Below are 13,604 nucleotides of genomic sequence, written 5' to 3' on the forward strand. Positions count from 1 at the left end.
GTAAAAAATTCAAAACTTGCAGCTTTTTTGTATTTTCGTAGTTTTCGTACATGTATCTGTAACTAGCTCTTTATGGATTCATTTCTGTGAAGTATCAGCTAAAAGGTAAATAAGTAATTTGCAGCCATTTAACAATCGTGATGAAGTATTTTGTGCCATTGTGACTCAGTATATTTATTGCTTTTGCCTCAGATCCTTAATTTAAGTATTTGTTGGAATTGCGAGTTTAATGAAAGCAGGACCATCATTAATTATTGTAGTTAAACCTGGCCATGATTGCTGCAACATGGAATTACATCTGCTTATTACCAACCACTTTTAATTCATCTTTGTCTTCAGGTCAAAGCGTTAATAAAGTCATGTATAGTTTTGCCGCGGTTAAACACTCACAAGAAAACCCATTATATTTGTGCGTATCGAGAATGCTCAATATTAGCCCTGACTGATTTGTTCTGTCAAGTATTTTGTGTGAAAAACATCTGATTTTTGATCATTGTTGATGATTTAGTATTGTAGGGTTAAAAATTGTGTTTAGATAAAAGTTAAATTAAATGAATATGGGGCCCAGGTTCAAACCCTGGTGAAGCCAAATAACTATAGAAGACCGATCAAAATACGTGTTTCAATATAGTATTTCTTTCCGCTATGAAAATACCACACTTTCAAAATTTGGGCATATCATTGGATACGTAATGAGTATTTAGACTTGCTGACATTGTGGTGTATATATTGACTTTTATAAAAACATTTATTGATCGGTAAATTTTGCTTTTAGACAAAACGACTTTGTTAAAAATGTTTATATAATGCAAAAATGTATACCAACTAATCAAAATAGTAAAATTATTCACAGCTCTAAAAAATTCAATAGAGTACAGATGTATAGCTACCTTGAAGCTGGTTGCTTTAATAAATAATTACATGCATTTCTCTAATTTGCTCTATATTACTCTGTGATTTGGAACTAACAATTTTTGCTGTCGGCCTACACTCAAATCAAATTAAAAATTGTTTATTTGGCTCCTTGATATGTATATATTTTTTTTATTTCAAACCATATCTCTTATATTTTTATTATATTTTTATGGCCAACATGGTAACAAACAGAGCTATGCAAAAGTTTCAATCTACAGTATTTTTACTTTGTGGATTTCTAAATCTATGTCAAGCTATACTTTCTACGGAGCTATAACGACCCTTTTTAATATTACTTACTCTTACACAACTATAAATTTAACTACTGTTTATGTCAGTGATGTCGCTTTTATGCTACAAGTATTGAATTAATTCTTAATCTGACTTAGCCTTTACGTTATGAACAAAATGTGCCCTGTTTCTAATAAACAAACGCTTGCGGAAGGCATATACAACTAAAAATCTGATCGTAAAAAATATATATATACAGTGGTGTGAAAATAAACGGACCACCTTATAAAACTTGATCATTGCTAGCGCTCAGCACTCAAGGTGATTAAATCCCTCATTAAGCTCTTGTTATTGAGTAGAACCTATACATAGTATACATCAAATGAAAGCTTAGAATGAGTAGAACTTGATGAAACTAATTCTAGCTTAAAACAACAATGTTAGATAAGTTTTAGAGAAAGTCAAAGTTAGCAATTATTTTTGGCATTTTCACTCATTTTGAATAAAATTAAACCTCTATTTTATTTATGTTCAAACTTAAAGCAGTGATGCTACTCAGATCAAAGACGTTGGGTGAAACAATCCTCATGTCGTTACGTTTTGCATAACAGAATACTTTGTCTTTGAAGTGGCTAACTTGCTATAAAAGTAAACTTCTAGCTTTGATAGATTCATTCAGTCAAACAACGACATCATGCCTCGTCATCTTACAGAAGCAAAGCGAGCAGTCATCGTACACCTTTACCAGGAACTGTTTGATGGTGATACAAACAGGACTTTTAGCAACCTTTACTTATTTGGCAATCTCCCGCTGTGATTTGCCTTTGTGGTAAAGGTGTATGATGACTGCTTGCTTTGCTTCTGTAAGATGGCGAGGCATGATGTCGATGTTTTACTGAATGAATCTACCAACGCTAGAAGTTCACTTTTATAGCAAGTTATCAACTTAAAAGACAAATTATTCTGTTGTACAAAACATAACGACACGAGGATTGTTTCACACAACGTCTTTGATCTGAGTAGCATCACTGCTTTAACTTTGAACATAAATAAAATAGAGGTTTAATTTTATTCAAAATGAGCGAAAATGCCAAAAATAATTGCTAACTTTGACTTTCTCTAAAACTTGTCTAACATTGTTGTTTCAAGCTAAAATTAAATTCATCAAGTTCTACTCATTCTAAGCTTTCTTTTGATGTATACTATGTATAGGTTCTACTCAATAACAAGAGCTTAATGAGGGATTTAATCACCTTGAGTGCTGAGCGCTAGCAATGATCAAGTTTTATAAGGTGTTCCGTTTATTTTTCACACCACTGTATATTTGGTTTGCACCTAAAATTTATTGATCAAAAACTATAATTAGCTTTGCGAATACAGGCTAATAATTTACAAAAAAAATTGGAAAACACTCACAATGTCTTGAAAATACTAATGATCGACCATTACGTGGTCACAAACTATCAATATTCATTTAATACGCAACAACAGTAAATTTCGCAAAATATGTCTACAGCGGTCAATCATATAATTTGTATGACCTGGTGTATGATGGTGAAATGGTTAAAATAATGATGCAAGGATGACAACAGACTTTTGTGAAAGACGAGATTTCAGAAATATAATTATTTTGAACATAGGTTATTAATAAAAATTATGTCAAAATAATCAGAGTGAATAGATTTTGCTTTCAAATGAAAAGTGCTGAACGGTTCTATGGTTCGATGTGCAATGGTTAGACTATTGAACTTCGTTCAATTTGTCTAAGACATATTCATACTGCGAACTAAGTGGAACTTACAGTTCAAAAAAATCAGAGTAGTGCTACAAAGCAAACTTTAACTAACATATACATCAATGGAATTGAGAACTATTGTAATTCTCCTTGAATTTGTGTTTGGAAACTGTCAGGCCGAGTACAGTAAAAACAATCTAAATAATTCATTCAAAAGAACGTTTACGTCATACGAAATTTACACTAAAATAACTGTGAAATACATTTAAATAGTCTAATTCATTACAAGTTTTTTCCTAACGGACACTTTTTACTTTTTTTATTTGAAAACTAAACTTGCCTTTTTAATTCAATGAACATACAGTAGCAGCTAAACTAAAATTAAGCAAATGCTTTAATATATCAAACTTTTTGCATTATTTTAACATTTGAAATTTATAGAGCTTTTATATTTCTCTTACATTTTAATGATCACGCTTTTTGACAACTTTGGTTGAACTGGCCTTTTTATCAATAGAATCTATAATGGAGGTCATCAGGAACATTTCTTCTGCTACATATTTGCAGGCTTCCCATAATTCGCTACATAAGCTTGCTGTGCATAATTATCTTGATATCATTTTGGCATCCTAGTTTACAGAATAAGCTAAACAATTAATCTTTGCTATGCCATATAAAATCAAAGCTTACTACTGTTGTGGACATGACTAAGGAAAACTTCCGCAAAAGAACACTTGTCCTCACTCATACTACACTGTTAGTGTCCAAAATTTTGCTCATTTTGATGGACAGATAACTAGAAGTAAAGAAGCTTCATTTGGTTTGTTTATACATTCACTTTGTTTGTGTTTTATGTACTCACCGTATAGCTACTATCATTATTTACATTTTCTTTGCAGTTTTACGGTCCACAGAATATACGCAAACATACATTTCATGCATCAGTCAGTTGCAATTGGTCAACGAAATAAACGTACACACAAAAACATTTTAAGCATCAGTCATTCTCAATTGGCAGTGCATACAAGACGAAACATAAGCCTTTTTAAAAAGCGTTCAGCGTGAGTTGTTTTGACGACTTTATAACACTGTTTTAAATGCCTCTTGCCAAAAATTCCCGATAGCTTGCATTGATTAAAGTTTGTCTAGAGGTAATCCGATAAAAATCTGACACATGATCAATCTTTTGCATAATTTCTTTAATCATTAATGATTTGAAGCTGTCATTATTGAATCTTATTGATCCGTTTTTTATGTATTCAACAACGTTTCGCGTTTTATTAATGCTTTGCACTGGGATAAACTTGAAGTTCCTTCACGCTCATCCGCTTTGGATTTTCATCTCTCAACTCACCAACATCTGCCGCATTGACTTTCATTCTCATAGTCCATTTCAAGGGACACAATATCTTTCACATAAACTGATTCTTTAATAGAACCTTCTCGAAATCCTTTGCAGTCTCGACGGGGATTTGGTTAAGCCACATTTTCTTCCACACAACTTGAGTGATCGCTCAGTTATTAGGTCTGAAGCAAGTTTCATCAAATGCAGACATGCTACAATGTCAAAGAAAACTTTTAAACATTCATGAAAGTTGAATTAGGTATTGTACAAGTTGTCAAAATATTGTTTGGTTAGAAATTTAGTTAACAATCTTTTAATATTGAAATAACCTGCTGCTTCATAATCTGAAATAATGATGCCGTAGAGAATGAAAGGTAAATCACACCATGAATGATAGCCAATGGATGGTATATTTTTTATGCCAAGTGGATTGGCTAAGCATCTTGCGGAACTAGCAGACATTTAAGAGGGAGACTGTATCCTGGAAATGATTTTAACCACAGGGCTAAACAGTTTATTGACTTATTTGACATGTGTCTACCGGGTCACACGAGTTTGACCTGCACATCAGTTTGAGCTGCTGCTTAAATGTCTTATGGGCATTGAATGCTCAAGGATTGTCTAAATGATAAACCAGTAGCAGTTGAACCACGCAATCCCCACTGGCTTTGCAACAAAAAGATTGGGTGAGGCAGTCTTTCATCAACTGGTGTCCTGGGAAACCTTTTTCCTAAGTAGGTTCGATCAGGTATTTTTGTCGAAACTGCCCTGTCTCATCGCAATTGAACGCCTGCAGAGAAAAGAAACAAGATTTTTACTTATTTCTTTCTAATTCCTTGGCAAACTTTCTAGCAGCCTGTTTGCCAGAAATTGATGCTCTTCCAAGCCATACAAATGAGTAGATTCCAATATTCTGTCAAAGTTTATCAAACCTTGCATGCAATAGTAAAAAAGTCTTGCCATGCGGACTGCCCTTATTGCTCTTGGATTTTGAGAAGCAGTAAAAAATAGCAGTTGATTTTCTACATATGACAGCTTCAGTTAAAGAGCTTTTAGCTACCTCCTTCTCCTTAAAACAAATTAGGAGAAGCCTCTCCAATTTTTCATTTAGAATTTAATTGCACTTTTTAGGGATAAAATAACTAGGCTTTCTGTTTGATAACTGTTTGTATAGTCGAAGGAAGGCCGCCATATTGTCCAGCGATCTGAGTAATCTTCATTTCACCTTCAAACTTCCTGATTAACTTTTGCTTATTTATAATCAAAATATTCTCATTTTTTCTTCTAACTTGCAATTTGTTTCACCTCCATCATCACAGTAAGTTACCGATAAGCTAAGGGAGAGACTAACTTATTTGAAACATATATTTTATTTTTCCAAGAAAGGTAAGGATAACAGTAGTTTACAGTATATGTATTAATTAAAGCAACAATACCCTAAATTTATTGTGTAAAAAACATCTCCATTCGTAGTTTCTTTAATGTGTTCAAAAAAAAAAATGGTACATTTAAGACTAACTCTGGTACACTTACTTTTGTTACGCGAATTGACATTACACTTTCACCAAATTGCTATTGCTTGTAATACGGATTGTTTTACGCTTTACGAAGCCAAAACTTACAACTTAAAAAACTTACAACTTACAAACTGTAGCATATATTTCCTACCTCATTGCCGTTCACAACAAGACGACATAGGATTTACAAGGCCTTGAACTTTTCGTAGGTAATTACTTTGCAATCAACCATAACCAACCACTGGTTTGTTGTAAGTGCCTATGACCTCTCCTTTTCGAAAGGTTAAATACCAAATTCCAAAAATTCCAAATATCTAGAAAAGCTAGATCAAGCGCAACTAACATTGTGTCTTTATACTTAGCTCTGTTTGTAATTGCTCTTCCAGGTTCCATGAGTGTGTGTCCACTAGACATGTAATGAAAAGTCTTTCTGTTCTTATATGGGTAGGGCGGACATTTTTTTACCACAGCATCATCAGTCTTCGATTTCTCACCTTTACAGGTGAGTTATGATTGTCATATGTTTCGATCTAGATGAATCAATCATTTGCATGCCGTTTGCTGCTCGCTCTTTGGCTATTTTGGGCTTTTATCAGTCTTACCGGGTCATGGCTCCACTGTTTCTCTATCAACGTCTTCCGCCTGTACCTCGCTGCGCCTTATTTGCTTGCTTGCTAATTTTCATCGGTAATGCTCTTCTTTTATATTTGTCCTAGAGGCCGTCCCAAATTTAATTTGGTTGATTATGTTTTGCTTGCTGGTCCTGTATCATTCTATATGTATTATACGCGTCAAAATCACTTCTGTGGCCAGACATTGCACACTGAGATAAAAACCCCAAAACAACAAAGACAAATTATTTCAAATTTTGCAATAATTTGTACAAGTCTTGCCATAACTCCAACTATTAGTGTTACCATTGTGGAATTATTTTTTCTGTAATTCTTATCTTAAGACACTACTAGTTATCTAACTTACATGAAGCTAAAATATTTTAATTATGCCATTCTTTTCACTGCCATTTCATCAATATTTTCTCATAAAGTATAATAGCCTGAATTATGAATAATTATGTTCTATTTTTTTACAGGATAAATGTTATGTTACATTGTCATACGATATAACATTGTCTGAAAAAAATGATGTTATATACTATATACAATAATATGTTACATGTATACAAAGTATTGTAAATAATTTCCCTCCTTATAGCTTGTTGTTTTTTTGGTGTATGCTGACTGCTAGAGAGTTTCAACAAGCAGAAAACCGGGCTGGCTCCTGTAATGTTGGTGACAAACCTCAGTTTGAACATGTCACTCAGTGAAATTGATGTTTTTTAACGTCCAGGGATGGTTGCTGTATGATGTTATTCTCTTTCATGCAAAGTGCTGATCAATCGTAATCATCATTTAGTTGAAACTATATGCAGTTTTTCATTTACAAGTTTTTCATTATACAGTAGTGTTCAGACAACTCCCAATTCTACTGATGTCCATATATTCACATAGTATAATATACTGTGGTTAGACAATTTTCATGCTTGAATCTTCTAGCAGCATAGCAATATCCCCAGATATTTATGTTTGCTTTTTGATGTATTTCAGTGCTTACTGCAATGGTTTTGCTCTTGTGATTTTTTTATGATCGCAACATTTCTTATTTACTTTGATACATCAGTCATTGTTGTAATCCCTTACAATAATCAATGTAAATACGAGCAAAAGACAAGTATCCTAGCAACTGTGTACATCATTTTAGGCAAGTCTGGGCACTTCTTGTTCTTATAACAGTTTTAATGCGACAAAGTTTGGTCAATTTTAATCTTGAAACATTTTAGCAGGCAGATCAGCTCAAACATCAAAAATCATTCTACCTCAGCTGTTCACTTGGTCCTTGTGTCATGAACTGATGAGTTTATAAAGTATTAATGGGCAATCAGGCTGCTCTAGAGTAACATCCTATAACTAAGTCTCTAACCCTCAGGCTAAGTGTATTATTAGTTATACAGTTTATTTGTACATGTAGTATCATTTCATCAATTTCTCTTTTTTATTACCAGACAATATTTAACAAAGCAACTACTATTTTTAGACTGATGAGTTAAGTAGCCAATCATAGCATAGGCATGATGTGCTGCTGTTGGTTATTTCCATATAATCAATAAGTAAACATAGAAAATATATTTTGAGCATTTCATAGGAACAAACGATAATGAGCTACTCTCTAGTTTGTCTGAGGCTGCATATTGTATAAGTATCTCTCCCGAAAAAGCCCCTTTCCCTTGATAGTATTTATTGACGAGTACCATCATACCTCAACAAATGAGTGCCCCAACATGCGAGAAACGTGACATACACGCTAACTTTTTATAGTTCCCCTTTTAAACTGCTCCCCTGGTATACTTGTCTTTGAGACATTACAAAATGAATCCAGGTTTTGTCTGTTTTATTTGCAGTTATTGTATTATTATTTGTGTAATATCATTCTTAAAATCACTTCGGTGAGCTGATGTTGTTCACATACATTAAAATCCCAAAAGAACTCACAAAAGATATTTCGAGTATTGTACAAAATTGTCCATAACTCAAAAACCATTAGTCTTAGCGGTATTAATTTTTCCATAACCTTCATCCTAAAAACTACTAGTTAGCTAATTTATATGAAGTAGAAACAATTTTATTCCATGCCATCTTTTTAACAGTCATTGCATCAAAATTTTCTAATAAAGCACAATATCTTAATTCGAGAGTAACTATGTTATATTTCTCTTATGTTATACAATATATCATTGCCTAGAATAAAATAACGTCGCAAACTATATATAAAACATACTATGTAAAACACCGTAAATATTTGTCTCGCTGATAGCTGGTTGCTTATTTGTTGTATGCTGACCACTACAATCCTTCAACAAGCTGAAAGTCTTGCTTGTCCCCTAATCCTAGAGACAAACATTTGCTGGTACGTGTCACTTTGTAAAGTGGATTGTATTACAGAATATTTATTGGTCCTTGTTGTATCATATTATTCTCTTTCATATGTAGTAGTGATGATCAATAGTAGTCATGACTTAGTAAGAGTTTCATGCAGTTTTTCATGTTCAAGTTTTTTTATTATAATTTTTCAGACAACTGCCAATTTTACTGATTTACAAATTATTCACACATTAACATATGTGGTGAATAGACCACTCCAAATTTCACAGATTTTCTAATTATTCACACATTAACTTATGTGCCGAATAGACGACGCCCAGTTTCACAGATTTCCTAATTATTCACACATTGACATATGTCGCGAATAGACAACTCCCAATTTCACAGATTTCCTTATTATTCACACATTAACCTATGTAGTGAATAGACAACTCCCAATTTCACAGACTTCCTAATTATTCACCCATTATATGTGGCGAATAGACAACTAATTTCACAGATTTCCTAATTATTCACACATATGTGCTGAATAGACAAATCCCAAATTCACAGATTTTCTTATTATTCACACATTACCTATGTGGTGAATAGACAATTCCCAATATCACAGATTTCCTATTTATTCACACAACTAATTTCACTGATTTCCTAATTATTCACACATTAACATATGTGGCGAATAGACAAGTAATTTCACTGATTTCCTAATTATTCACACATTAACATATGTGGTGAATAGACAACCTCGATGCTTAATTCTTCTAGCAGTACTTCCACTGGGGTAGATTTTACGTATGCTTTTTGTTGTATTGCAGCGTTTGCTGCAGTGTTTTTTGCTGTTGTGATATTTTATGATCCCACCATTTAGTATTTCTTTTGACTTATCAGTCATCTACTGTTTTGAACCCTGACATTAGCTGATGTGAATATGAGCAAGAGACAGGCAGTTTCACGGTTGTGTACATTATTTGAAGCAAGAGAGGGCAGTCCTTGTGTTTATGAGTGTATCAATGCAACAATGGTTGGTTGATTTTAATCTTGAAACATTTTACCAGTCAGATAACCTAAAACATCAAACATAAAAGCAATCAATAGAAGAATGTGGATACTTTTGATAATATAAACTAATATTATGTGCGAGTTCATCTACAAACATTAATTCAGCCTGATTTAGTAATAACTATATTAATGCTCACAACATTTACCAGATGAAAGCAGTTTTATTTTGAGGTTAAACTAGTCATGCTAGCTATCAGAAGCTGATTTCTTGCTTGTTATTTTTTTTTGCTGATGACACAATCTATTGTAAAAGAATATGCTTTTTAGGCAACATAACAAAAAAATACATATTTTAGTACTGAACAATACATATTTTAGTACTGAACAATACATATTTTAGTACTGAACAATACATATTTTAGTACTGAACAATACATATTTTAGTACTGAACAATACATATTTTAGTACTGAACAATACATATTTTAGTACTGAACAATACATGTTTTAGTACTGAATAATACATATTTTAGTACTGAACAATACATATTTTAGTACTGAACAATACATATTTTAGTACTGAACAATACATATTTTAGTACTGAACAATACATATTTTAGTACTGAACAATACGAATTTCCGTAGTGTAGCATGAGATTTATTTTACAAGCCTACCAAAGTTTTCCTCCAGCAGCTTATTTGTGTAATCTTTGTGCAAAGAGCCCGGTAGACTATACGATTACGGCTATTATTATTGTAAGCAAACAGAGTCCAAAAGGTTATGGTCTCTAAGGCTAACACGATGAGTAATCCCGATGCTTGACTGGAGCAGTTTCATTTCTTATGTACGCTCCGGTACTACTAAGAGGAAGCTGCCGAGCTAGACTTTGTTGGTGAGTAAATATACTTTTGCATCATTTTCTATAGATGTATATCATGAATCTCAATTTGAATGTGACTAATGGAAATCTGACCTATCAATGGTAGTATACATGTAGACTGAACGTTATTGGGTTGCAGGACATTTGTCAGTATATCTTTCAGTTCGGCTATTCCCTTTGTCCTTCTGTCATGAGCTGGTGAGAATACAGAGTATTAATGGCTATCAGGCTGCTCTAGTGCAGTATACTAAACCTAAGTTCTTAACCCTAAGGCTAAGTGTATTATTAGTTACACAATTCTACTTGTAGCATCGTTTCACCAATGAATCTTTTTTATTACTAGACAACGTCTAACAAAGCTACTACTATTGTTAGACTGATTAGTTAAGTACATATTCATAGCATAGGAGTGCTGTTCTGCTGTTGAGTATTTCCATATAATCAATAATTAAACATAGAAAATATTGTTTGAACATTCCATAGGAACAAACAATTATGAGCTACTCTCTAGTTTGTCAGAGGCTGCATATTGTAGGCTATAAGTATCTCTCCAGAAAAAGTCCCTTGGCTTTGATGGTATATATCGACGAATACTATCATACTTCAACATACGAGTGCCCCAACATGCGAGAAACGCGAGATCTGCGCTAACTTTTCAGCAAGTTAATTATTGCATTATTGCATATCTTAACAACTAAATGAGTATTTGTTACTTTGGGGCACATGCACAGAATTGCAGCTAATAAAAACACATGTTTACACTATAATCACCTTGTTTAGGTGTTTAATTTAGTAACAGGTTATTTTTTGCTTAGATATTTTATACAGCAATTAGTGCCTTGCGATGCAATAAGTTGATACACAAGCTCAATTCCAGAATGCATTAAGTTTATATGCCAAGATATGACTGTCATAAGAAGAAGTGCTTGTTACTTTACTCAACTCATGACTTTTGTGATAGAGTGACAGATAGATGCACTCTGAGTAATGTATTGTAATCTACCGTAGTATTAGTTCAGGTTGGTGTAATTTTTGTGTCTGTTTTCCGTTCTGCTGAACCAGTTTGGCCTTCTTTGCAGCACAACTTTGTAGTTGCCATTCTGTGGTGAATAACTTGTATAGCAGGCAGGAACCCATCACCTCTATTATAGTAGCCAAACACACATCAATTGTTAATCAGTTTTGGGTATAGTAGGCCTTCATGTTATATTAGACATTGAGGGATTTTTATTTTTCAATGCCCAATTTATGATTGCCTATGAAATAAACATCATTAACAATGCGTCGGTTCATTGCTACGCTTTCTAGATTCTGTCAGCAAGAAGTCAATTTATTTTTGCTGGGATCTAACCAAACATTGGATACTACCCTTTATCTCAGAACTGCCAATTAATTATGTTCTTGAAGACATTCATCACATTGGGATACAAAGTTTGTGGTTCTTGAGTCAGATTATACTTGGTTAGTTTTGTTTCGCTTGTAGTTTTTGTGTCATCCATTGTGTAATATCTACTTTAGTATCACTTCTATGAGCTGAAATTCTCACCGATATTAAAATCTCAATTTACACAGTAAAATTATTAAAAATTTGGCAACAAATTGTATAAAACTAATTACAACTTTAAAACCATTTGTGGTAGCAATGTGGAATTTATTTTTCAGTAATCCTTATCCTAGGATCCTATTTTTAGCTAATTAATTAAAACTAATTTTTGTATTCCTAGCCATAATTTTCACAGCCATTTTATGAAACTTTTGTTGTGAAGTACAATTATTTTACATTTTCCTGCTGCTATAGAGTATAACGCTGTAAGGTATAAATTGATGTTATAAGCTGTATAAATAATATATAATATAAAGTATTGTAAATAATTGTCCTACTAGCTGATTGTTTGTTTGCAGTATGCTGGCAGCTATATTGCTTCAACAAACTGAAAATCTGGCTGGCTCTTGTAATGTTGGTGACAGCTCTGTGCTTGTGCGTGTCAATTTGTAAAGTCCTTTTTACTGAATATTCATTTGTCGCTGCTGTATGAGGTTATTCTCTTTCAAATGAAGTTGTGATGATGAATAATAATCATGATTTAGTTTAAATTTTATTTTACATTTGCATATCAACCGGTTATGATAGTTGGGAAAAATGATATTTTACTAGTTATTGTGGTTATTTGTTTCTGATGATATAATATGTTGTAGAAAACTGCTGTTTGGGCATAATTAAAAAACTATACAACTTAAAGTACTGTAGCAGGGAATTTATTGCAAGCTTTACAAAGTTTTCTTCTAGCGGGGTATTTGTGCGGGTTATCGTTGCCCAATGTGCTGTGGAGACTATACACCTTCATCTGTTACCGTTGTAATGAAACCCGAGTCCGAAGGGTTATTATAGGTTCTAAGGCTAAAACAAAGAATTATTGCACCACCTGACTGGATCAGTTTCATTTTATACGTGCTTTCCGGTAATACTAAAAAGAAGTTAACCTAGCAAAACTTTGCTCGTGAGTACATATATTATTGCATCAATTTCTGTAAATATATATCATAAATCTCCTTTTGAATGTGACAACTTGAAATACAAAATACCCCTGAAAATATAGCCTTGATGTTATTGCAAGGTGCTACACTTGTTGGTATAATTATTTTCTAGCTAAGCTATTCACTTTGTCCTTGTGCAATTAACTGCAGAGGTTACAAAGTGTTCATGACTATCAGGCTGCTCTAATGTAATATGCTTAACATAAGTTTCTAACACTAAGGCTAAGTGTGTTATTAGTTATACAATTTTACTTGTACTATCAGTTCATCCGCCTTTCCTTTGATTACTAGACAATTTCTAACAAAGCTACTACTGTAGTGGCTGTACTAATGAGTTCAGTAGATATTTATAGCCTAGGCCTGTTCTGCTGTTAAACATTTTCATATAATCAATAACTAAACATAGTAAATATAGTTTCAGCCTTTGATAAGAACAAAGATAACTTGCTAGTTTTTCAGAGACTGCATAATGTTTGAGTACCTCTTACAAATGAGCCCATAGCTTTGATA

The sequence above is a fragment of the Watersipora subatra genome, chromosome 5 (genome assembly GCF_963576615.1).
Source record: "Watersipora subatra chromosome 5, tzWatSuba1.1, whole genome shotgun sequence".
Taxonomy (NCBI): domain Eukaryota; kingdom Metazoa; phylum Bryozoa; class Gymnolaemata; order Cheilostomatida; family Watersiporidae; genus Watersipora; species Watersipora subatra.